This window comes from Urtica dioica, chromosome 5 (genome assembly GCF_054948205.1).
Source record: "Urtica dioica subsp. dioica isolate 48M chromosome 5, U.dioica_male_clone48M_v1_H2, whole genome shotgun sequence".
In the NCBI taxonomy this organism is placed as follows: Eukaryota; Viridiplantae; Streptophyta; class Magnoliopsida; order Rosales; family Urticaceae; genus Urtica; species Urtica dioica.
In genome coordinates, this window is record NC_142760.1 from 12340571 (window position 1) to 12358787 (window position 18217).

The following is an 18217-nucleotide window of genomic DNA, read 5'->3' on the forward strand; positions in this document are numbered from 1 at the left end:
AAGTTATTAGGAATTCATATATTTTATGTGATTTTTGGTGCACCGAAGACGTAGTTATGGCTTTTGGGAGTCGCGGCGTTGATTCTTATATAGATAATGCGCGCTAATGCTTGCGGATGCGATCATACCAGCACTAATGCACCGGATCCCATCAGAACTCCGAAGTTAAGCGTGCTTGGGCGAGAGTAGTACTAGGATGGGTGACCTCCTGGGAAGTCCTCGTGTTGCATCCCTCTTTTTTTGCGAATTATTTTTTTCGGAGGCCGAAACGATGGAATTTCACCAATAATAGCTCCGAGTCTTGTTCAAATGCCCGTTTACGCTTACAATTCACCGGTGAAAGTCGAAATTCTGGACCGAGGGCGAAATTTACGATTTTACCCTTCCCTCGTTTACCTTGTCGGAATTTCGCCGATCACTCTTCCGAAACCGTCCCAACGCGAAGATCGCGAAAAGTTATTAGGAATTCATATATTTTATGTGATTTTTGGTGCACCGAAGACGTAGTTATGGCTTTTGGGAGTCGCGGCGTTGATTCTTATATAGATAATGCGCGTTAATGCTTGCGGATGCGATCATACCAGCACTAATGCACCGGATCCCATCGGAACTCCGAAGTTAAGCGTGCTTGGGCGAGAGTAGTACTAGGATGGGTGACCTCCTGGGAAGTCCTCGTGTTGCATCCCTCTTTTTTGCGAATTATTTTTTTCGGAGGCCGAAACGATGGAATTTCACCAAAAATCGCTCCGAGTGTTGTTCAAATGCCCGTTTACGCTTACAATTCACCGGTGAAAGTCGAAATTCCGGACCGAGGGTGAAATTTACGATTTTACCCTTCCCCCGTTCACCTTGTCGGAATTTCGCGGATCACTCTTCCGAAACCGTCCCAACGCGAAGATCGCGAAAAGTTATTAGGAATTCATATATTTTATGTGATTTTTGGTGCACCGAAGACGTAGTTATGGCTTTTGGGAGTCGCGGCGTTGATTCTTATATAGATAATGCGCGCTAATGCTTGCGGATGCGATCATACCAGCACTAATGCACCGGATCCCATCAGAACTCCGAAGTTAAGCGTGCTTGGGCGAGAGTAGTACTAGGATGGGTGACCTCCTGGGAAGTCCTCGTGTTGCATCCCTCTTTTTTTGCGAATTATTTTTTTCGGAGGCCGAAACGATGGAATTTCACCAAAAATCGCTCCGAGCCTTGTTCAAATGCTCGTTTACGCTTACAATTCACCGGTGAAAGTCGAAATTCCGGACCGAGGGCGAAATTTACGATTTTACCCTTCCCCCGTTCACCTTGTCGGAATTTCGCCGATCACTCTTCCGAAACCATCCCAACGCGAAGATCGCGAAAAGTTATTAGGAATTCATATATTTTATGTGATTTTTGGTGCACCGAAGACGTAGTTATGGCTTTTGGGAGTCGCGGCGTTGATTCTTATATAGATAATGCGCGCTAATGCTTGCGGATGCGATCATACCAGCACTAATGCACAGGATCCCATCAGAACTCCGAAGTTAAGCGTGCTTGGGCGAGAGTAGTACTAGGATGGGTGACCTCCTGGGAAGTCCTCGTGTTGCATCCCTCTTTTTTTGCGAATTATTTTTTTCGGAGGCCGAAACGATGGAATTTCACCAAAAATCGCTCCGATCCTTGTTCAAATGCTCGTTTACGCTTACAATTCACCGGTGAAAGTCGAAATTCCGGACCGAGGGCGAAATTTACGATTTTACCCTTCCCCCGTTCACCTTGTCGGAATTTCGCCGATCACTCTTCCTAAACCGTCCCAACGCGAAGATCGCGAAAAGTTATTAGGAATTCATATATTTTATGTGATTTTTGGTGCACCGAAGACGTAGTTATGGCTTTTGGGAGTCGCGGCGTTGATTCTTATATAGATAATGCGCGCTAATGCTTGCGGATGCGATCATACCAGCACTAATGCACCGGATCCCATCAGAACTCCGAAGTTAAGCGTGCTTGGGCGAGAGTAGTACTAGGATGGGTGACCTCCTGGGAAGTCCTCGTGTTGCATCCCTCTTTTTTTGCGAATTATTTTTTTCGGAGGCCGAAACGATGGAATTTCACCAAAAATCGCTCCGAGTCTTGTTCAAATGCCCGTTTACGCTTACAATTCACCGGTGAAAGTCGAAATTCTGGACCGAGGGCGAAATTTACGATTTTACCCTTCCCTCGTTCACCTTGTCGGAATTTCGCCGATCACTCTTCCGAAACCGTCCCAACGCGAAGATCGCGAAAAGTTATTAGGAATTCATATATTTTATGTGATTTTTGGTGCACCGAAGACGTAGTTATGGCTTTTGGGAGTCGCGGCGTTGATTCTTATATAGATAATGCGCGTTAATGCTTGCGGATGCGATCATACCAGCACTAATGCACCGGATCCCATCAGAACTCCGAAGTTAAGCGTGCTTGGGCGAGAGTAGTACTAGGATGGGTGACCTCCTGGGAAGTCCTCGTGTTGCATCCCTCTTTTTTGCGAATTATTTTTTTCGGAGGCCGAAACGATGGAATTTCACCAAAAATCGCTCCGAGTCTTGTTCAAATGCCCGTTTACGCTTACAATTCACCGGTGAAAGTCGAAATTCCGGACCGAGGGCAAAATTTACGATTTTACCCTTCCCCCGTTCACCTTGTCGGAATTTCGCCGATCACTCTTCCTAAACCGTCCTAACGCGAAGATCGCGAAAAGTTATTAGGAATTCATATATTTTATGTGATTTTTGGTGCACCGAAGACGTAGTTATGGCTTTTGGGAGTCGCGGCGTTGATTCTTATATAGATAATGCGCGCTAATGCTTGCGGATGCGATCATACCAGCACTAATGCACCGGATCCCATCAGAACTCCGAAGTTAAGCGTGCTTGGGCGAGAGTAGTACTAGGATGGGTGACCTCCTGGGAAGTCCTCGTGTTGCATCCCTCTTTTTTTGCGAATTATTTTTTTCGGAGGCCGAAACGATGGAATTTCACCAAAAATCGCTCCGAGCCTTATTCAAATGCTCGTTTACGCTTACAATTCACCGGTGAAAGTCGAAATTCCGGACCGAGGGCGAAATTTACGATTTTACCCTTCCCCCGTTCACCTTGTCGGAATTTCGCCGATCACTCTTCCGAAACCGTCCCAACGCGAAGATCGCGAAAAGTTATTAGGAATTCATATATTTTATGTGATTTTTGGTGCACCGAAGACGTAGTTATGGCTTTTGGGAGTCGCGGCGTTGATTCTTATATAGATAATGCGCGTTAATGCTTGCGGATGCGATCATACCAGCACTAATGCACCGGATCCCATCAGAACTCCGAAGTTAAGCGTGCTTGGGCGAGAGTAGTACTAGGATGGGTGACCTCCTGGGAAGTCCTCGTGTTGCATCCCTCTTTTTTGCGAATTATTTTTTTCGGAGGCCGAAACGATGGAATTTCACCAAAAATCGCTCCGAGTCTTGTTCAAATGCCCGTTTACGCTTACAATTCACCGGTGAAAGTCGAAATTCCGGACCGAGGGCAAAATTTACGATTTTACCCTTCCCCCGTTCACCTTGTCGGAATTTCGCCGATCACTCTTCCTAAACCGTCCTAACGCGAAGATCGCGAAAAGTTATTAGGAATTCATATATTTTATGTGATTTTTGGTGCACCGAAGACGTAGTTATGGCTTTTGGGAGTCGCGGCGTTGATTCTTATATAGATAATGCGCGCTAATGCTTGCGGATGCGATCATACCAGCACTAATGCACCGGATCCCATCAGAACTCCGAAGTTAAGCGTGCTTGGGCGAGAGTAGTACTAGGATGGGTGACCTCATGGGAAGTCCTCGTGTTGCATCCCTCTTTTTTTGCGAATTATTTTTTTCGGAGGCCGAAACGATGGAATTTCACCAAAAATCGCTCCGAGCCTTATTCAAATGCTCGTTTACGCTTACAATTCACCGGTGAAAGTCGAAATTCCGGACCGAGGGCGAAATTTACGATTTTACCCTTCCCCCGTTCACCTTGTCGGAATTTCGCCGATCACTCTTCCGAAACCGTCCCAACGCGAAGATCGCGAAAAGTTATTAGAAATTCGTATATTTTATGTGATTTTTGGTGCACCGAAGACGTAGTTATGGCTTTTGGGAGTCGCGGCGTTGATTCTTATATAGATAATGCGCGCTAATGCTTGCGGATGCGATCATACCAGCACTAATGCACCGGATCCCATCAGAACTCCGAAGTTAAGCGTGCTTGGGCGAGAGTAGTACTAGGATGGGTGACCTCCTGGGAAGTCCTCGTGTTGCATCCCTCTTTTTTTGCGAATTATTTTTTTCGGAGGCCGAAACGATGGAATTTCACTAAAAATCGCTCCGAGTGTTGTTCAAATGCCCGTTTACGCTTACAATTCACCGGTGAAAGTCGAAATTCCGGACCGAGGGTGAAATTTACGATTTTACCCTTCCCCCGTTCACCTTGTCGGAATTTCGCGGATCACTCTTCCGAAACCGTCCCAACGCGAAGATCGCGAAAAGTTATTAGGAATTCATATATTTTATGTGATTTTTGGTGCACCGAAGACGTAGTTATGGCTTTTGGGAGTCGCGGCGTTGATTCTTATATAGATAATGCGCGCTAATGCTTGCAGATGCGATCATACCAGCACTAATTCACCGGATCCCATCAGAACTCCGAAGTTAAGCGTGCTTGGGCGAGAGTAGTACTAGGATGGGTGACCTCCTGGGAAGTCCTCGTGTTGCATCCCTCTTTTTTTGCGAATTATTTTTTTCGGAGGCCGAAACGATGGAATTTCACCAAAAATCGCTCCGAGCCTTGTTCAAATGCTCGTTTACGCTTACAATTTACCGGTGAAAGTCGAAATTCCGGACCGAGGGCGAAATTTACGATTTTACCCTTCCCCCGTTCACCTTGTCGGAATTTCGCCGATCACTCTTCCGAAACCGTCCCAACGCGAAGATCGCGAAAAGTTATTAGGAATTCATATATTTTATGTGATTTTTGGTGCACCGAAGACGTAGTTATGGCTTTTGGGAGTCGCGGCGTTGATTCTTATATAGATAATGCGCGCTAATGCTTGTGGATGCGATCATACCAGCACTAATGCACCGGATCCCATCAGAACTCCGAAGTTAAGCGTGCTTGGGCGAGAGTAGTACTAGGATGGGTGACCTCCTGGGAAGTCCTCGTGTTGCATCCCTCTTTTTTTGCGAATTATTTTTTTCGGAGGCCGAAACGATGGAATTTCACCAAAAATCGCTCCGAGCCTTGTTCAAATGCTCGTTTACGCTTACAATTTACCGGTGAAAGTCGAAATTCCGGACCGAGGGCGAAATTTACGATTTTACCCTTCCCCCGTTCACCTTGTCGGAATTTCGCCGATCACTCTTCCGAAACCGTCCCAACGCGAAGATCGCGAAAAGTTATTAGGAATTCATATATTTTATGTGATTTTTGGTGCACCGAAGACGTAGTTATGGCTTTTGGGAGTCGCGGCGTTGATTCTTATATAGATAATGCGCGCTAATGCTTGCGGATGCGATCATACCAGCACTAATGCACCGGATCCCATCAGAACTCCGAAGTTAAGCGTGCTTGGGCGAGAGTAGTACTAGGATGGGTGACCTCCTGGGAAGTCCTCGTGTTGCATCCCTCTTTTTTTGCGAATTATTTTTTTCGGAGGCCGAAACGATGGAATTTCACCAAAAATCGCTCCGAGCCTTATTCAAATGCTCGTTTACGCTTACAATTCACCGGTGAAAGTCGAAATTCCGGACCGAGGGCGAAATTTACGATTTTACCCTTCCCCCGTTCACCTTGTCGGAATTTCGCCGATCACTCTTCCGAAACCGTCCCAACGCGAAGATCGCGAAAAGTTATTAGAAATTCGTATATTTTATGTGATTTTTGGTGCACCGAAGACGTAGTTATGGCTTTTGGGAGTCGCGGCGTTGATTCTTATATAGATAATGCGCGCTAATGCTTGCGGATGCGATCATACCAGCACTAATGCACCGGATCCCATCAGAACTCCGAAGTTAAGCGTGCTTGGGCGAGAGTAGTACTAGGATGGGTGACCTCCTGGGAAGTCCTCGTGTTGCATCCCTCTTTTTTTGCGAATTATTTTTTTCGGAGGCCGAAACGATGGAATTTCACTAAAAATCGCTCCGAGTGTTGTTCAAATGCCCGTTTACGCTTACAATTCACCGGTGAAAGTCGAAATTCCGGACCGAGGGTGAAATTTACGATTTTACCCTTCCCCCGTTCACCTTGTCGGAATTTCGCGGATCACTCTTCCGAAACCGTCCCAACGCGAAGATCGCGAAAAGTTATTAGGAATTCATATATTTTATGTGATTTTTGGTGCACCGAAGACGTAGTTATGGCTTTTGGGAGTCGCGGCGTTGATTCTTATATAGATAATGCGCGCTAATGCTTGCGGATGCGATCATACCAGCACTAATGCACCGGATCCCATCAGAACTCCGAAGTTAAGCGTGCTTGGGCGAGAGTAGTACTAGGATGGGTGACCTCCTGGGAAGTCCTCGTGTTGCATCCCTCTTTTTTTGCGAATTATTTTTTTCGGAGGCCGAAACGATGGAATTTCACCAAAAATCGCTCCGAGCCTTGTTCAAATGCTCGTTTACGCTTACAATTTACCGGTGAAAGTCGAAATTCCGGACCGAGGGCGAAATTTACGATTTTACCCTTCCCCCGTTCACCTTGTCGGAATTTCGCCGATCACTCTTCCGAAACCGTCCCAACGCGAAGATCGCGAAAAGTTATTAGGAATTCATATATTTTATGTGATTTTTGGTGCACCGAAGACGTAGTTATGGCTTTTGGGAGTCGCGGCGTTGATTCTTATATAGATAATGCGCGCTAATGCTTGTGGATGCGATCATACCAGCACTAATGCACCGGATCCCATCAGAACTCCGAAGTTAAGCGTGCTTGGGCGAGAGTAGTACTAGGATGGGTGACCTCCTGGGAAGTCCTCGTGTTGCATCCCTCTTTTTTTGCGAATTATTTTTTTCGGAGGCCGAAACGATGGAATTTCACCAAAAATCGCTCCGAGCCTTGTTCAAATGCTCGTTTACGCTTACAATTTACCGGTGAAAGTCGAAATTCCGGACCGAGGGCGAAATTTACGATTTTACCCTTCCCCCGTTCACCTTGTCGGAATTTCGCCGATCACTCTTCCGAAACCATCCCAACGCGAAGATCGCGAAAAGTTATTAGGAATTCATATATTTTATGTGATTTTTGGTGCACCGAAGACGTAGTTATGGCTTTTGGGAGTCGCGGCGTTGATTCTTATATAGATAATGCGCGCTAATGCTTGCGGATGCGATCATACCAGCACTAATGCACCGGATCCCATCAGAACTCCGAAGTTAAGCGTGCTTGGGCGAGAGTAGTACTAGGATGGGTGACCTCCTGGGAAGTCCTCGTGTTGCATCCCTCTTTTTTTGCGAATTATTTTTTTCGGAGGCCGAAACGATGGAATTTCACCAAAAATCGCTCCGAGTCTTGTTCAAATGCCCGTTTACGCTTACAATTCACCGGTGAAAGTCGAAATTCTGGACCGAGGGCGAAATTTACGATTTTACCCTTCCCTCGTTCACCTTGTCGGAATTTCGCCGATCACTCTTCCGAAACCGTCCCAACGCGAAGATCGCGAAAAGTTATTAGGAATTCATATATTTTATGTGATTTTTGGTGCACCGAAGACGTAGTTATGGCTTTTGGGAGTCGCGGCGTTGATTCTTATATAGATAATGCGCGTTAATGCTTGCGGATGCGATCATACCAGCACTAATGCACCGGATCCCATCAGAACTCCGAAGTTAAGCGTGCTTGGGCGAGAGTAGTACTAGGATGGGTGACCTCCTGGGAAGTCCTCGTGTTGCATCCCTCTTTTTTGCGAATTATTTTTTTCGGAGGCCGAAACGATGGAATTTCACCAAAAATCGCTCCGAGTGTTGTTCAAATGCCCGTTTACGCTTACAATTCACCGGTGAAAGTCGAAATTCCGGACCGAGGGTGAAATTTACGATTTTACCCTTCCCCCGTTCACCTTGTCGGAATTTCGCCGATCACTCTTCCGAAACCGTCCCAACGCGAAGATCGCGAAAAGTTATTAGGAATTCATATATTTTATGTGATTTTTGGTGCACCGAAGACGTAGTTATGGCTTTTGGGAGTCGCGGCGTTGATTCTTATATAGATAATGCGCGCTAATGCTTGCGGATGCGATCATACCAGCACTAATGCACCGGATCCCATCAGAACTCCGAAGTTAAGCGTGCTTGGGCGAGAGTAGTACTAGGATGGGTGACCTCCTGGGAAGTCCTCGTGTTGCATCCCTCTTTTTTTGCGAATTATTTTTTTCGGAGGCCGAAACGATGGAATTTCACCAAAAATCGCTCCGAGTCTTGTTCAAATGCCCGTTTACGCTTACAATTCACCGGTGAAAGTCGAAATTCTGGACCGAGGGCGAAATTTACGATTTTACCCTTCCCTCGTTCACCTTGTCGGAATTTCGCCGATCACTCTTCCGAAACCGTCCCAACGCGAAGATCGCGAAAAGTTATTAGGAATTCATATATTTTATGTGATTTTTGGTGCACCGAAGACGTAGTTATGGCTTTTGGGAGTCGCGGCGTTGATTCTTATATAGATAATGCGCGTTAATGCTTGCGGATGCGATCATACCAGCACTAATGCACCGGATCCCATCAGAACTCCGAAGTTAAGCGTGCTTGGGCGAGAGTAGTACTAGGATGGGTGACCTCCTGGGAAGTCCTCGTGTTGCATCCCTCTTTTTTGCGAATTATTTTTTTCGGAGGCCGAAACGATGGAATTTCACCAAAAATCGCTCCGAGTGTTGTTCAAATGCCCGTTTACGCTTACAATTCACCGGTGAAAGTCGAAATTCCGGACCGAGGGCGAAATTTACGATTTTACCCTTCCCCCGTTCACCTTGTCGGAATTTCGCGGATCACTCTTCCGAAACCGTCCCAACGCGAAGATCGCGAAAAGTTATTAGGAATTCATATATTTTATGTGATTTTTGGTGCACCGAAGACGTAGTTATGGCTTTTGGGAGTCGCGGCGTTGATTCTTATATAGATAATGCGCGCTAATGCTTGCGGATGCGATCATACCAGCACTAATGCACCGGATCCCATCAGAACTCCGAAGTTAAGCGTGCTTGGGCGAGAGTAGTACTAGGATGGGTGACCTCCTGGGAAGTCCTCGTGTTGCATCCCTCTTTTTTTGCGAATTATTTTTTTCGGAGGCCGAAACGATGGAATTTCACCAAAAATCGCTCCGAGCCTTGTTCAAATGCTCGTTTACGCTTACAATTCACCGGTGAAAGTCGAAATTCCGGAACGAGGGCGAAATTTACGATTTTACCCTTCCCCCGTTCACCTTGTCGGAATTTCGCCGATCACTCTTCCGAAACCGTCCCAACGCGAAGATCGCGAAAAGTTATTAGGAATTCATATATTTTATGTGATTTTTGGTGCACCGAAGACGTAGTTATGGCTTTTGGGAGTCGCGGCGTTGATTCTTATATAGATAATGCGCGTTAATGCTTGCGGATGCGATCATACCAGCACTAATGCACAGGATCCCATCAGAACTCCGAAGTTAAGCGTGCTTGGGCGAGAGTAGTACTAGGATGGGTGACCTCCTGGGAAGTCCTCGTGTTGCATCCCTCTTTTTTTGCGAATTATTTTTTTCGGAGGCCGAAACGATGGAATTTCACCAAAAATCGCTCCGATCCTTGTTCAAATGCTCGTTTACGCTTACAATTCACCGGTGAAAGTCGAAATTCCGGACCGAGGGTGAAATTTACGATTTTACCCTTCCCCCGTTCACCTTGTCGGAATTTCGCGGATCACTCTTCCGAAACCGTCCCAACGCGAAGATCGCGAAAAGTTATTAGGAATTCATATATTTTATGTGATTTTTGGTGCACCGAAGACGTAGTTATGGCTTTTGGGAGTCGCGGCGTTGATTCTTATATAGATAATGCGCGCTAATGCTTGCGGATGCGATCATACCAGCACTAATGCACCGGATCCCATCAGAACTCCGAAGTTAAGCGTGCTTGGGCGAGAGTAGTACTAGGATGGGTGACCTCCTGGGAAGTCCTCGTGTTGCATCCCTCTTTTTTTGCGAATTATTTTTTTCGGAGGCCGAAACGATGGAATTTCACCAAAAATCGCTCCGAGTCTTGTTCAAATGCTCGTTTACGCTTACAATTCACCGGTGAAAGTCGAAATTCCGGACCGAGGGCGAAATTTACGATTTTACCCTTCCCTCGTTCACCTTGTCGGAATTTCGCCGATCACTCTTCCGAAACCGTCCCAACGCGAAGATCGCGAAAAGTTATTAGGAATTCATATATTTTATGTGATTTTTGGTGCACCGAAGACGTAGTTATGGCTTTTGGGAGTCGCGGCGTTGATTCTTATATAGATAATGCGCGTTAATGCTTGCGGATGCGATCATACCAGCACTAATGCACCGGATCCCATCAGAACTCCGAAGTTAAGCGTGCTTGGGCGAGAGTAGTACTAGGATGGGTGACCTCCTGGGAAGTCCTCGTGTTGCATCCCTCTTTTTTGCGAATTATTTTTTTCGGAGGCCGAAACGATGGAATTTCACCAAAAATCGCTCCGAGTCTTGTTCAAATGCCCGTTTACGCTTACAATTCACCGGTGAAAGTCGAAATTCCGGACCGAGGGCAAAATTTACGATTTTACCCTTCCCCCGTTCACCTTGTCGGAATTTCGCCGATCACTCTTCCTAAACCGTCCTAACGCGAAGATCGCGAAAAGTTATTAGGAATTCATATATTTTATGTGATTTTTGGTGCACCGAAGACGTAGTTATGGCTTTTGGGAGTCGCGGCGTTGATTCTTATATAGATAATGCGCGCTAATGCTTGCGGATGCGATCATACCAGCACTAATGCACCGGATCCCATCAGAACTCCGAAGTTAAGCGTGCTTGGGCGAGAGTAGTACTAGGATGGGTGACCTCCTGGGAAGTCCTCGTGTTGCATCCCTCTTTTTTTGCGAATTATTTTTTTCGGAGGCCGAAACGATGGAATTTCACCAAAAATCGCTCCGAGCCTTATTCAAATGCTCGTTTACGCTTACAATTCACCGGTGAAAGTCGAAATTCCGGACCGAGGGCGAAATTTACGATTTTACCCTTCCCCCGTTCACCTTGTCGGAATTTCGCCGATCACTCTTCCGAAACCGTCCCAACGCGAAGATCGCGAAAAGTTATTAGGAATTCATATATTTTATGTGATTTTTGGTGCACCGAAGACGTAGTTATGGCTTTTGGGAGTCGCGGCGTTGATTCTTATATAGATAATGCGCGTTAATGCTTGCGGATGCGATCATACCAGCACTAATGCACCGGATCCCATCAGAACTCCGAAGTTAAGCGTGCTTGGGCGAGAGTAGTACTAGGATGGGTGACCTCCTGGGAAGTCCTCGTGTTGCATCCCTCTTTTTTGCGAATTATTTTTTTCGGAGGCCGAAACGATGGAATTTCACCAAAAATCGCTCCGAGTCTTGTTCAAATGCCCGTTTACGCTTACAATTCACCGGTGAAAGTCGAAATTCCGGACCGAGGGCAAAATTTACGATTTTACCCTTCCCCCGTTCACCTTGTCGGAATTTCGCCGATCACTCTTCCTAAACCGTCCTAACGCGAAGATCGCGAAAAGTTATTAGGAATTCATATATTTTATGTGATTTTTGGTGCACCGAAGACGTAGTTATGGCTTTTGGGAGTCGCGGCGTTGATTCTTATATAGATAATGCGCGCTAATGCTTGCGGATGCGATCATACCAGCACTAATGCACCGGATCCCATCAGAACTCCGAAGTTAAGCGTGCTTGGGCGAGAATAGTACTAGGATGGGTGACCTCCTGGGAAGTCCTCGTGTTGCATCCCTCTTTTTTTGCGAATTATTTTTTTCGGAGGCCGAAACGATGGAATTTCACCAAAAATCGCTCCGAGTGTTGTTCAAATGCCCGTTTACGCTTACAATTCACCGGTGAAAGTCGAAATTCCGGACCGAGGGTGAAATTTACGATTTTACCCTTCCCCCGTTCACCTTGTCGGAATTTCGCGGATCACTCTTCCGAAACCGTCCCAACGCGAAGATCGCGAAAAGTTATTAGGAATTCATATATTTTATGTGATTTTTGGTGCACCGAAGACGTAGTTATGGCTTTTGGGAGTCGCGGCGTTGATTCTTATATAGATAATGCGCGCTAATGCTTGCGGATGCGATCATACCAGCACTAATGCACCGGATCCCATCAGAACTCCGAAGTTAAGCGTGCTTGGGCGAGAGTAGTACTAGGATGGGTGACCTCCTGGGAAGTCCTCGTGTTGCATCCCTCTTTTTTTGCGAATTATTTTTTTCGGAGGCCGAAACGATGGAATTTCACCAAAAATCGCTCCGAGCCTTGTTCAAATGCTCGTTTACGCTTACAATTTACCGGTGAAAGTCGAAATTCCGGACCGAGGGCGAAATTTACGATTTTACCCTTCCCCCGTTCACCTTGTCGGAATTTCGCCGATCACTCTTCCGAAACCGTCCCAACGCGAAGATCGCGAAAAGTTATTAGGAATTCATATATTTTATGTGATTTTTGGTGCACCGAAGACGTAGTTATGGCTTTTGGGAGTCGCGGCGTTGATTCTTATATAGATAATGCGCGCTAATGCTTGTGGATGCGATCATACCAGCACTAATGCACCGGATCCCATCAGAACTCCGAAGTTAAGCGTGCTTGGGCGAGAGTAGTACTAGGATGGGTGACCTCCTGGGAAGTCCTCGTGTTGCATCCCTCTTTTTTTGCGAATTATTTTTTTCGGAGGCCGAAACGATGGAATTTCACCAAAAATCGCTCCGAGCCTTGTTCAAATGCTCGTTTACGCTTACAATTTACCGGTGAAAGTCGAAATTCCGGACCGAGGGCGAAATTTACGATTTTACCCTTCCCCCGTTCACCTTGTCGGAATTTCGCCGATCACTCTTCCGAAACCGTCCCAACGCGAAGATCGCGAAAAGTTATTAGGAATTCATATATTTTATGTGATTTTTGGTGCACCGAAGACGTAGTTATGGCTTTTGGGAGTCGCGGCGTTGATTCTTATATAGATAATGCGCGCTAATGCTTGCGGATGCGATCATACCAGCACTAATGCACCGGATCCCATCAGAACTCCGAAGTTAAGCGTGCTTGGGCGAGAGTAGTACTAGGATGGGTGACCTCCTGGGAAGTCCTCGTGTTGCATCCCTCTTTTTTGCGAATTATTTTTTTCGGAGGCCGAAACGATGGAATTTCACCAAAAATCGCTCCGAGTCTTGTTCAAATGCCCGTTTACGCTTACAATTCACCGGTGAAAGTCGAAATTCCGGACCGAGGGCAAAATTTACGATTTTACCCTTCCCCCGTTCACCTTGTCGGAATTTCGCCGATCACTCTTCCTAAACCGTCCTAACGCGAAGATCGCGAAAAGTTATTAGGAATTCATATATTTTATGTGATTTTTGGTGCACCGAAGACGTAGTTATGGCTTTTGGGAGTCGCGGCGTTGATTCTTATATAGATAATGCGCGCTAATGCTTGCGGATGCGATCATACCAGCACTAATGCACCGGATCCCATCAGAACTCCGAAGTTAAGCGTGCTTGGGCGAGAGTAGTACTAGGATGGGTGACCTCCTGGGAAGTCCTCGTGTTGCATCCCTCTTTTTTTGCGAATTATTTTTTTCGGAGGCCGAAACGATGGAATTTCACCAAAAATCGCTCCGAGCCTTATTCAAATGCTCGTTTACGCTTACAATTCACCGGTGAAAGTCGAAATTCCGGACCGAGGGCGAAATTTACGATTTTACCCTTCCCCCGTTCACCTTGTCGGAATTTCGCCGATCACTCTTCCGAAACCGTCCCAACGCGAAGATCGCGAAAAGTTATTAGGAATTCATATATTTTATGTGATTTTTGGTGCACCGAAGACGTAGTTATGGCTTTTGGGAGTCGCGGCGTTGATTCTTATATAGATAATGCGCGTTAATGCTTGCGGATGCGATCATACCAGCACTAATGCACCGGATCCCATCAGAACTCCGAAGTTAAGCGTGCTTGGGCGAGAGTAGTACTAGGATGGGTGACCTCCTGGGAAGTCCTCGTGTTGCATCCCTCTTTTTTGCGAATTATTTTTTTCGGAGGCCGAAACGATGGAATTTCACCAAAAATCGCTCCGAGTCTTGTTCAAATGCCCGTTTACGCTTACAATTCACCGGTGAAAGTCGAAATTCCGGACCGAGGGCAAAATTTACGATTTTACCCTTCCCCCGTTCACCTTGTCGGAATTTCGCCGATCACTCTTCCTAAACCGTCCTAACGCGAAGATCGCGAAAAGTTATTAGGAATTCATATATTTTATGTGATTTTTGGTGCACCGAAGACGTAGTTATGGCTTTTGGGAGTCGCGGCGTTGATTCTTATATAGATAATGCGCGCTAATGCTTGCGGATGCGATCATACCAGCACTAATGCACCGGATCCCATCAGAACTCCGAAGTTAAGCGTGCTTGGGCGAGAATAGTACTAGGATGGGTGACCTCCTGGGAAGTCCTCGTGTTGCATCCCTCTTTTTTTGCGAATTATTTTTTTCGGAGGCCGAAACGATGGAATTTCACCAAAAATCGCTCCGAGTGTTGTTCAAATGCCCGTTTACGCTTACAATTCACCGGTGAAAGTCGAAATTCCGGACCGAGGGTGAAATTTACGATTTTACCCTTCCCCCGTTCACCTTGTCGGAATTTCGCGGATCACTCTTCCGAAACCGTCCCAACGCGAAGATCGCGAAAAGTTATTAGGAATTCATATATTTTATGTGATTTTTGGTGCACCGAAGACGTAGTTATGGCTTTTGGGAGTCGCGGCGTTGATTCTTATATAGATAATGCGCGCTAATGCTTGCGGATGCGATCATACCAGCACTAATGCACCGGATCCCATCAGAACTCCGAAGTTAAGCGTGCTTGGGCGAGAGTAGTACTAGGATGGGTGACCTCCTGGGAAGTCCTCGTGTTGCATCCCTCTTTTTTTGCGAATTATTTTTTTCGGAGGCCGAAACGATGGAATTTCACCAAAAATCGCTCCGAGCCTTGTTCAAATGCTCGTTTACGCTTACAATTTACCGGTGAAAGTCGAAATTCCGGACCGAGGGCGAAATTTACGATTTTACCCTTCCCCCGTTCACCTTGTCGGAATTTCGCCGATCACTCTTCCGAAACCGTCCCAACGCGAAGATCGCGAAAAGTTATTAGGAATTCATATATTTTATGTGATTTTTGGTGCACCGAAGACGTAGTTATGGCTTTTGGGAGTCGCGGCGTTGATTCTTATATAGATAATGCGCGCTAATGCTTGTGGATGCGATCATACCAGCACTAATGCACCGGATCCCATCAGAACTCCGAAGTTAAGCGTGCTTGGGCGAGAGTAGTACTAGGATGGGTGACCTCCTGGGAAGTCCTCGTGTTGCATCCCTCTTTTTTTGCGAATTATTTTTTTCGGAGGCCGAAACGATGGAATTTCACCAAAAATCGCTCCGAGCCTTGTTCAAATGCTCGTTTACGCTTACAATTTACCGGTGAAAGTCGAAATTCCGGACCGAGGGCGAAATTTACGATTTTACCCTTCCCCCGTTCACCTTGTCGGAATTTCGCCGATCACTCTTCCGAAACCGTCCCAACGCGAAGATCGCGAAAAGTTATTAGGAATTCATATATTTTATGTGATTTTTGGTGCACCGAAGACGTAGTTATGGCTTTTGGGAGTCGCGGCGTTGATTCTTATATAGATAATGCGCGCTAATGCTTGCGGATGCGATCATACCAGCACTAATGCACCGGATCCCATCAGAACTCCGAAGTTAAGCGTGCTTGGGCGAGAGTAGTACTAGGATGGGTGACCTCCTGGGAAGTCCTCGTGTTGCATCCCTCTTTTTTTGCGAATTATTTTTTTCGGAGGCCGAAACGATGGAATTTCACCAAAAATCGCTCAGAGTCTTGTTCAAATGCCCGTTTACGCTTACAATTCACCGGTGAAAGTCGAAATTCCGGACCGAGGGCAAAATTTACGATTTTACCCTTCCCCCGTTCACCTTGTCGGAATTTCGCCGATCACTCTTCCTAAACCGTCCTAACGCGAAGATCGCGAAAAGTTATTAGGAATTCATATATTTTATGTGATTTTTGGTGCACCGAAGACGTAGTTATGGCTTTTGGGAGTCGCGGCGTTGATTCTTATATAGATAATGCGCGCTAATGCTTGCGGATGCGATCATACCAGCACTAATGCACCGGATCCCATCAGAACTCCGAAGTTAAGCGTGCTTGGGCGAGAGTAGTACTAGGATGGGTGACCTCCTGGGAAGTCCTCGTGTTGCATCCCTCTTTTTTTGCGAATTATTTTTTTCGGAGGCCGAAACGATGGAATTTCACCAAAAATCGCTCCGAGCCTTATTCAAATGCTCGTTTACGCTTACAATTCACCGGTGAAAGTCGAAATTCCGGACCGAGGGCGAAATTTACGATTTTACCCTTCCCCCGTTCACCTTGTCGGAATTTCGCCGATCACTCTTCCGAAACCGTCCCAACGCGAAGATCGCGAAAAGTTATTAGGAATTCATATATTTTATGTGATTTTTGGTGCACCGAAGACGTAGTTATGGCTTTTGGGAGTCGCGACGTTGATTCTTATATAGATAATGCGCGTTAATGCTTGCGGATGCGATCATACCAGCACTAATGCACCGGATCCCATCAGAACTCCGAAGTTAAGCGTGCTTGGGCGAGAGTAGTACTAGGATGGGTGACCTCCTGGGAAGTCCTCGTGTTGCATCCCTCTTTTTTGCGAATTATTTTTTTCGGAGGCCGAAACGATGGAATTTCACCAAAAATCGCTCCGAGTCTTGTTCAAATGCCCGTTTACGCTTACAATTCACCGGTGAAAGTCGAAATTCCGGACCGAGGGCAAAATTTACGATTTTACCCTTCCCCCGTTCACCTTGTCGGAATTTCGCCGATCACTCTTCCTAAACCGTCCTAACGCGAAGATCGCGAAAAGTTATTAGGAATTCATATATTTTATGTGATTTTTGGTGCACCGAAGACGTAGTTATGGCTTTTGGGAGTCGCGGCGTTGATTCTTATATAGATAATGCGCGCTAATGCTTGCGGATGCGATCATACCAGCACTAATGCACCGGATCCCATCAGAACTCCGAAGTTAAGCGTGCTTGGGCGAGAGTAGTACTAGGATGGGTGACCTCCTGGGAAGTCCTCGTGTTGCATCCCTCTATTTTTGCGAATTATTTTTTTCGGAGGCCGAAACGATGGAATTTCACCAAAAATCGCTCCGAGTGTTGTTCAAATGCCCGTTTACGCTTACAATTCACCGGTGAAAGTCGAAATTCCGGACCGAGGGTGAAATTTACGATTTTACCCTTCCCCCGTTCACCTTGTCGGAATTTCGCGGATCACTCTTCCGAAACCGTCCCAACGCGAAGATCGCGAAAAGTTATTAGGAATTCATATATTTTATGTGATTTTTGGTGCACCGAAGACGTAGTTATGGCTTTTGGGAGTCGCGGCGTTGATTCTTATATAGATAATGCGCGCTAATGCTTGCGGATGCGATCATACCAGCACTAATGCACCGGATCCCATCAGAACTCCGAAGTTAAGCGTGCTTGGGCGAGAGTAGTACTAGGATGGGTGACCTCCTGGGAAGTCCTCGTGTTGCATCCCTCTTTTTTTGCGAATTATTTTTTTCGGAGGCCGAAACGATGGAATTTCACCAAAAATCGCTCCGAGCCTTGTTCAAATGCTCGTTTACGCTTACAATTTACCGGTGAAAGTCGAAATTCCGGACCGAGGGCGAAATTTACGATTTTACCCTTCCCCCGTTCACCTTGTCGGAATTTCGCCGATCACTCTTCCGAAACCGTCCCAACGCGAAGATCGCGAAAAGTTATTAGGAATTCATATATTTTATGTGATTTTTGGTGCACCGAAGACGTAGTTATGGCTTTTGGGAGTCGCGGCGTTGATTCTTATATAGATAATGCGCGCTAA

At 46.3% G+C, this 18217-nt stretch overlaps 40 non-coding genes across 40 annotated transcripts; all 40 read left to right on the top strand.

Annotated features, from left to right (window-relative positions):
- The first annotated feature begins 114 nt into the window (after nucleotides 1-114).
- On the top strand, nucleotides 115-233 carry LOC149396651 (5S ribosomal RNA). The gene has a single exon (XR_016299468.1). It is a non-coding gene; the product is annotated as a 5S ribosomal RNA (ribosomal RNA).
- A 334-nt stretch (nucleotides 234-567) lies between these two features.
- LOC149396652 (5S ribosomal RNA) lies at nucleotides 568-686 on the top strand. Its single transcript, XR_016297730.1, has one exon. It is a non-coding gene; the product is annotated as a 5S ribosomal RNA (ribosomal RNA).
- A 333-nt stretch (nucleotides 687-1019) lies between these two features.
- Nucleotides 1020-1138, top strand: LOC149396653 (5S ribosomal RNA). Its single transcript, XR_016299469.1, has one exon. It is a non-coding gene; the product is annotated as a 5S ribosomal RNA (ribosomal RNA).
- A 334-nt stretch (nucleotides 1139-1472) lies between these two features.
- Nucleotides 1473-1591, top strand: LOC149396654 (5S ribosomal RNA). Its single transcript, XR_016298436.1, has one exon. It is a non-coding gene; the product is annotated as a 5S ribosomal RNA (ribosomal RNA).
- Nucleotides 1592-1925: 334 nt separating this feature from the next.
- Nucleotides 1926-2044, top strand: LOC149396655 (5S ribosomal RNA). The gene has a single exon (XR_016299470.1). It is a non-coding gene; the product is annotated as a 5S ribosomal RNA (ribosomal RNA).
- Nucleotides 2045-2378: 334 nt separating this feature from the next.
- On the top strand, nucleotides 2379-2497 carry LOC149396656 (5S ribosomal RNA). Its single transcript, XR_016299471.1, has one exon. It is a non-coding gene; the product is annotated as a 5S ribosomal RNA (ribosomal RNA).
- Nucleotides 2498-2830: 333 nt separating this feature from the next.
- LOC149396657 (5S ribosomal RNA) lies at nucleotides 2831-2949 on the top strand. The gene has a single exon (XR_016299473.1). It is a non-coding gene; the product is annotated as a 5S ribosomal RNA (ribosomal RNA).
- Nucleotides 2950-3283: 334 nt separating this feature from the next.
- Nucleotides 3284-3402, top strand: LOC149396658 (5S ribosomal RNA). Its single transcript, XR_016299474.1, has one exon. It is a non-coding gene; the product is annotated as a 5S ribosomal RNA (ribosomal RNA).
- Nucleotides 3403-3735: 333 nt separating this feature from the next.
- On the top strand, nucleotides 3736-3854 carry LOC149396659 (5S ribosomal RNA). The gene has a single exon (XR_016297469.1). It is a non-coding gene; the product is annotated as a 5S ribosomal RNA (ribosomal RNA).
- A 334-nt stretch (nucleotides 3855-4188) lies between these two features.
- On the top strand, nucleotides 4189-4307 carry LOC149396660 (5S ribosomal RNA). Its single transcript, XR_016299475.1, has one exon. It is a non-coding gene; the product is annotated as a 5S ribosomal RNA (ribosomal RNA).
- A 334-nt stretch (nucleotides 4308-4641) lies between these two features.
- On the top strand, nucleotides 4642-4760 carry LOC149396661 (5S ribosomal RNA). The gene has a single exon (XR_016298489.1). It is a non-coding gene; the product is annotated as a 5S ribosomal RNA (ribosomal RNA).
- Nucleotides 4761-5094: 334 nt separating this feature from the next.
- LOC149396662 (5S ribosomal RNA) lies at nucleotides 5095-5213 on the top strand. Its single transcript, XR_016299476.1, has one exon. It is a non-coding gene; the product is annotated as a 5S ribosomal RNA (ribosomal RNA).
- A 334-nt stretch (nucleotides 5214-5547) lies between these two features.
- Nucleotides 5548-5666, top strand: LOC149396663 (5S ribosomal RNA). Its single transcript, XR_016299477.1, has one exon. It is a non-coding gene; the product is annotated as a 5S ribosomal RNA (ribosomal RNA).
- A 334-nt stretch (nucleotides 5667-6000) lies between these two features.
- Nucleotides 6001-6119, top strand: LOC149396664 (5S ribosomal RNA). Its single transcript, XR_016299478.1, has one exon. It is a non-coding gene; the product is annotated as a 5S ribosomal RNA (ribosomal RNA).
- Nucleotides 6120-6453: 334 nt separating this feature from the next.
- Nucleotides 6454-6572, top strand: LOC149396665 (5S ribosomal RNA). Its single transcript, XR_016299479.1, has one exon. It is a non-coding gene; the product is annotated as a 5S ribosomal RNA (ribosomal RNA).
- A 334-nt stretch (nucleotides 6573-6906) lies between these two features.
- LOC149396666 (5S ribosomal RNA) lies at nucleotides 6907-7025 on the top strand. The gene has a single exon (XR_016299480.1). It is a non-coding gene; the product is annotated as a 5S ribosomal RNA (ribosomal RNA).
- A 334-nt stretch (nucleotides 7026-7359) lies between these two features.
- On the top strand, nucleotides 7360-7478 carry LOC149396667 (5S ribosomal RNA). The gene has a single exon (XR_016299481.1). It is a non-coding gene; the product is annotated as a 5S ribosomal RNA (ribosomal RNA).
- Nucleotides 7479-7812: 334 nt separating this feature from the next.
- Nucleotides 7813-7931, top strand: LOC149396668 (5S ribosomal RNA). The gene has a single exon (XR_016299482.1). It is a non-coding gene; the product is annotated as a 5S ribosomal RNA (ribosomal RNA).
- Nucleotides 7932-8264: 333 nt separating this feature from the next.
- LOC149396669 (5S ribosomal RNA) lies at nucleotides 8265-8383 on the top strand. Its single transcript, XR_016299484.1, has one exon. It is a non-coding gene; the product is annotated as a 5S ribosomal RNA (ribosomal RNA).
- A 334-nt stretch (nucleotides 8384-8717) lies between these two features.
- On the top strand, nucleotides 8718-8836 carry LOC149396670 (5S ribosomal RNA). The gene has a single exon (XR_016299485.1). It is a non-coding gene; the product is annotated as a 5S ribosomal RNA (ribosomal RNA).
- A 333-nt stretch (nucleotides 8837-9169) lies between these two features.
- Nucleotides 9170-9288, top strand: LOC149396671 (5S ribosomal RNA). The gene has a single exon (XR_016299486.1). It is a non-coding gene; the product is annotated as a 5S ribosomal RNA (ribosomal RNA).
- A 334-nt stretch (nucleotides 9289-9622) lies between these two features.
- Nucleotides 9623-9741, top strand: LOC149396672 (5S ribosomal RNA). Its single transcript, XR_016298437.1, has one exon. It is a non-coding gene; the product is annotated as a 5S ribosomal RNA (ribosomal RNA).
- A 334-nt stretch (nucleotides 9742-10075) lies between these two features.
- LOC149396673 (5S ribosomal RNA) lies at nucleotides 10076-10194 on the top strand. The gene has a single exon (XR_016299487.1). It is a non-coding gene; the product is annotated as a 5S ribosomal RNA (ribosomal RNA).
- Nucleotides 10195-10528: 334 nt separating this feature from the next.
- On the top strand, nucleotides 10529-10647 carry LOC149396674 (5S ribosomal RNA). Its single transcript, XR_016299488.1, has one exon. It is a non-coding gene; the product is annotated as a 5S ribosomal RNA (ribosomal RNA).
- Nucleotides 10648-10980: 333 nt separating this feature from the next.
- Nucleotides 10981-11099, top strand: LOC149396675 (5S ribosomal RNA). The gene has a single exon (XR_016299489.1). It is a non-coding gene; the product is annotated as a 5S ribosomal RNA (ribosomal RNA).
- Nucleotides 11100-11433: 334 nt separating this feature from the next.
- On the top strand, nucleotides 11434-11552 carry LOC149396676 (5S ribosomal RNA). Its single transcript, XR_016299490.1, has one exon. It is a non-coding gene; the product is annotated as a 5S ribosomal RNA (ribosomal RNA).
- Nucleotides 11553-11885: 333 nt separating this feature from the next.
- On the top strand, nucleotides 11886-12004 carry LOC149396677 (5S ribosomal RNA). Its single transcript, XR_016297701.1, has one exon. It is a non-coding gene; the product is annotated as a 5S ribosomal RNA (ribosomal RNA).
- Nucleotides 12005-12338: 334 nt separating this feature from the next.
- LOC149396678 (5S ribosomal RNA) lies at nucleotides 12339-12457 on the top strand. Its single transcript, XR_016299491.1, has one exon. It is a non-coding gene; the product is annotated as a 5S ribosomal RNA (ribosomal RNA).
- A 334-nt stretch (nucleotides 12458-12791) lies between these two features.
- LOC149396679 (5S ribosomal RNA) lies at nucleotides 12792-12910 on the top strand. The gene has a single exon (XR_016299492.1). It is a non-coding gene; the product is annotated as a 5S ribosomal RNA (ribosomal RNA).
- A 334-nt stretch (nucleotides 12911-13244) lies between these two features.
- On the top strand, nucleotides 13245-13363 carry LOC149396680 (5S ribosomal RNA). Its single transcript, XR_016299493.1, has one exon. It is a non-coding gene; the product is annotated as a 5S ribosomal RNA (ribosomal RNA).
- A 333-nt stretch (nucleotides 13364-13696) lies between these two features.
- On the top strand, nucleotides 13697-13815 carry LOC149396681 (5S ribosomal RNA). Its single transcript, XR_016299495.1, has one exon. It is a non-coding gene; the product is annotated as a 5S ribosomal RNA (ribosomal RNA).
- Nucleotides 13816-14149: 334 nt separating this feature from the next.
- On the top strand, nucleotides 14150-14268 carry LOC149396682 (5S ribosomal RNA). Its single transcript, XR_016299496.1, has one exon. It is a non-coding gene; the product is annotated as a 5S ribosomal RNA (ribosomal RNA).
- A 333-nt stretch (nucleotides 14269-14601) lies between these two features.
- LOC149396683 (5S ribosomal RNA) lies at nucleotides 14602-14720 on the top strand. Its single transcript, XR_016297702.1, has one exon. It is a non-coding gene; the product is annotated as a 5S ribosomal RNA (ribosomal RNA).
- Nucleotides 14721-15054: 334 nt separating this feature from the next.
- On the top strand, nucleotides 15055-15173 carry LOC149396684 (5S ribosomal RNA). The gene has a single exon (XR_016299497.1). It is a non-coding gene; the product is annotated as a 5S ribosomal RNA (ribosomal RNA).
- A 334-nt stretch (nucleotides 15174-15507) lies between these two features.
- On the top strand, nucleotides 15508-15626 carry LOC149396685 (5S ribosomal RNA). The gene has a single exon (XR_016299498.1). It is a non-coding gene; the product is annotated as a 5S ribosomal RNA (ribosomal RNA).
- A 334-nt stretch (nucleotides 15627-15960) lies between these two features.
- On the top strand, nucleotides 15961-16079 carry LOC149396686 (5S ribosomal RNA). The gene has a single exon (XR_016299499.1). It is a non-coding gene; the product is annotated as a 5S ribosomal RNA (ribosomal RNA).
- Nucleotides 16080-16413: 334 nt separating this feature from the next.
- LOC149396687 (5S ribosomal RNA) lies at nucleotides 16414-16532 on the top strand. The gene has a single exon (XR_016299500.1). It is a non-coding gene; the product is annotated as a 5S ribosomal RNA (ribosomal RNA).
- Nucleotides 16533-16866: 334 nt separating this feature from the next.
- Nucleotides 16867-16985, top strand: LOC149396688 (5S ribosomal RNA). The gene has a single exon (XR_016299501.1). It is a non-coding gene; the product is annotated as a 5S ribosomal RNA (ribosomal RNA).
- A 333-nt stretch (nucleotides 16986-17318) lies between these two features.
- On the top strand, nucleotides 17319-17437 carry LOC149396689 (5S ribosomal RNA). Its single transcript, XR_016299502.1, has one exon. It is a non-coding gene; the product is annotated as a 5S ribosomal RNA (ribosomal RNA).
- A 334-nt stretch (nucleotides 17438-17771) lies between these two features.
- On the top strand, nucleotides 17772-17890 carry LOC149396690 (5S ribosomal RNA). The gene has a single exon (XR_016299503.1). It is a non-coding gene; the product is annotated as a 5S ribosomal RNA (ribosomal RNA).
- The last annotated feature ends 327 nt before the right edge of the window (nucleotides 17891-18217 follow it).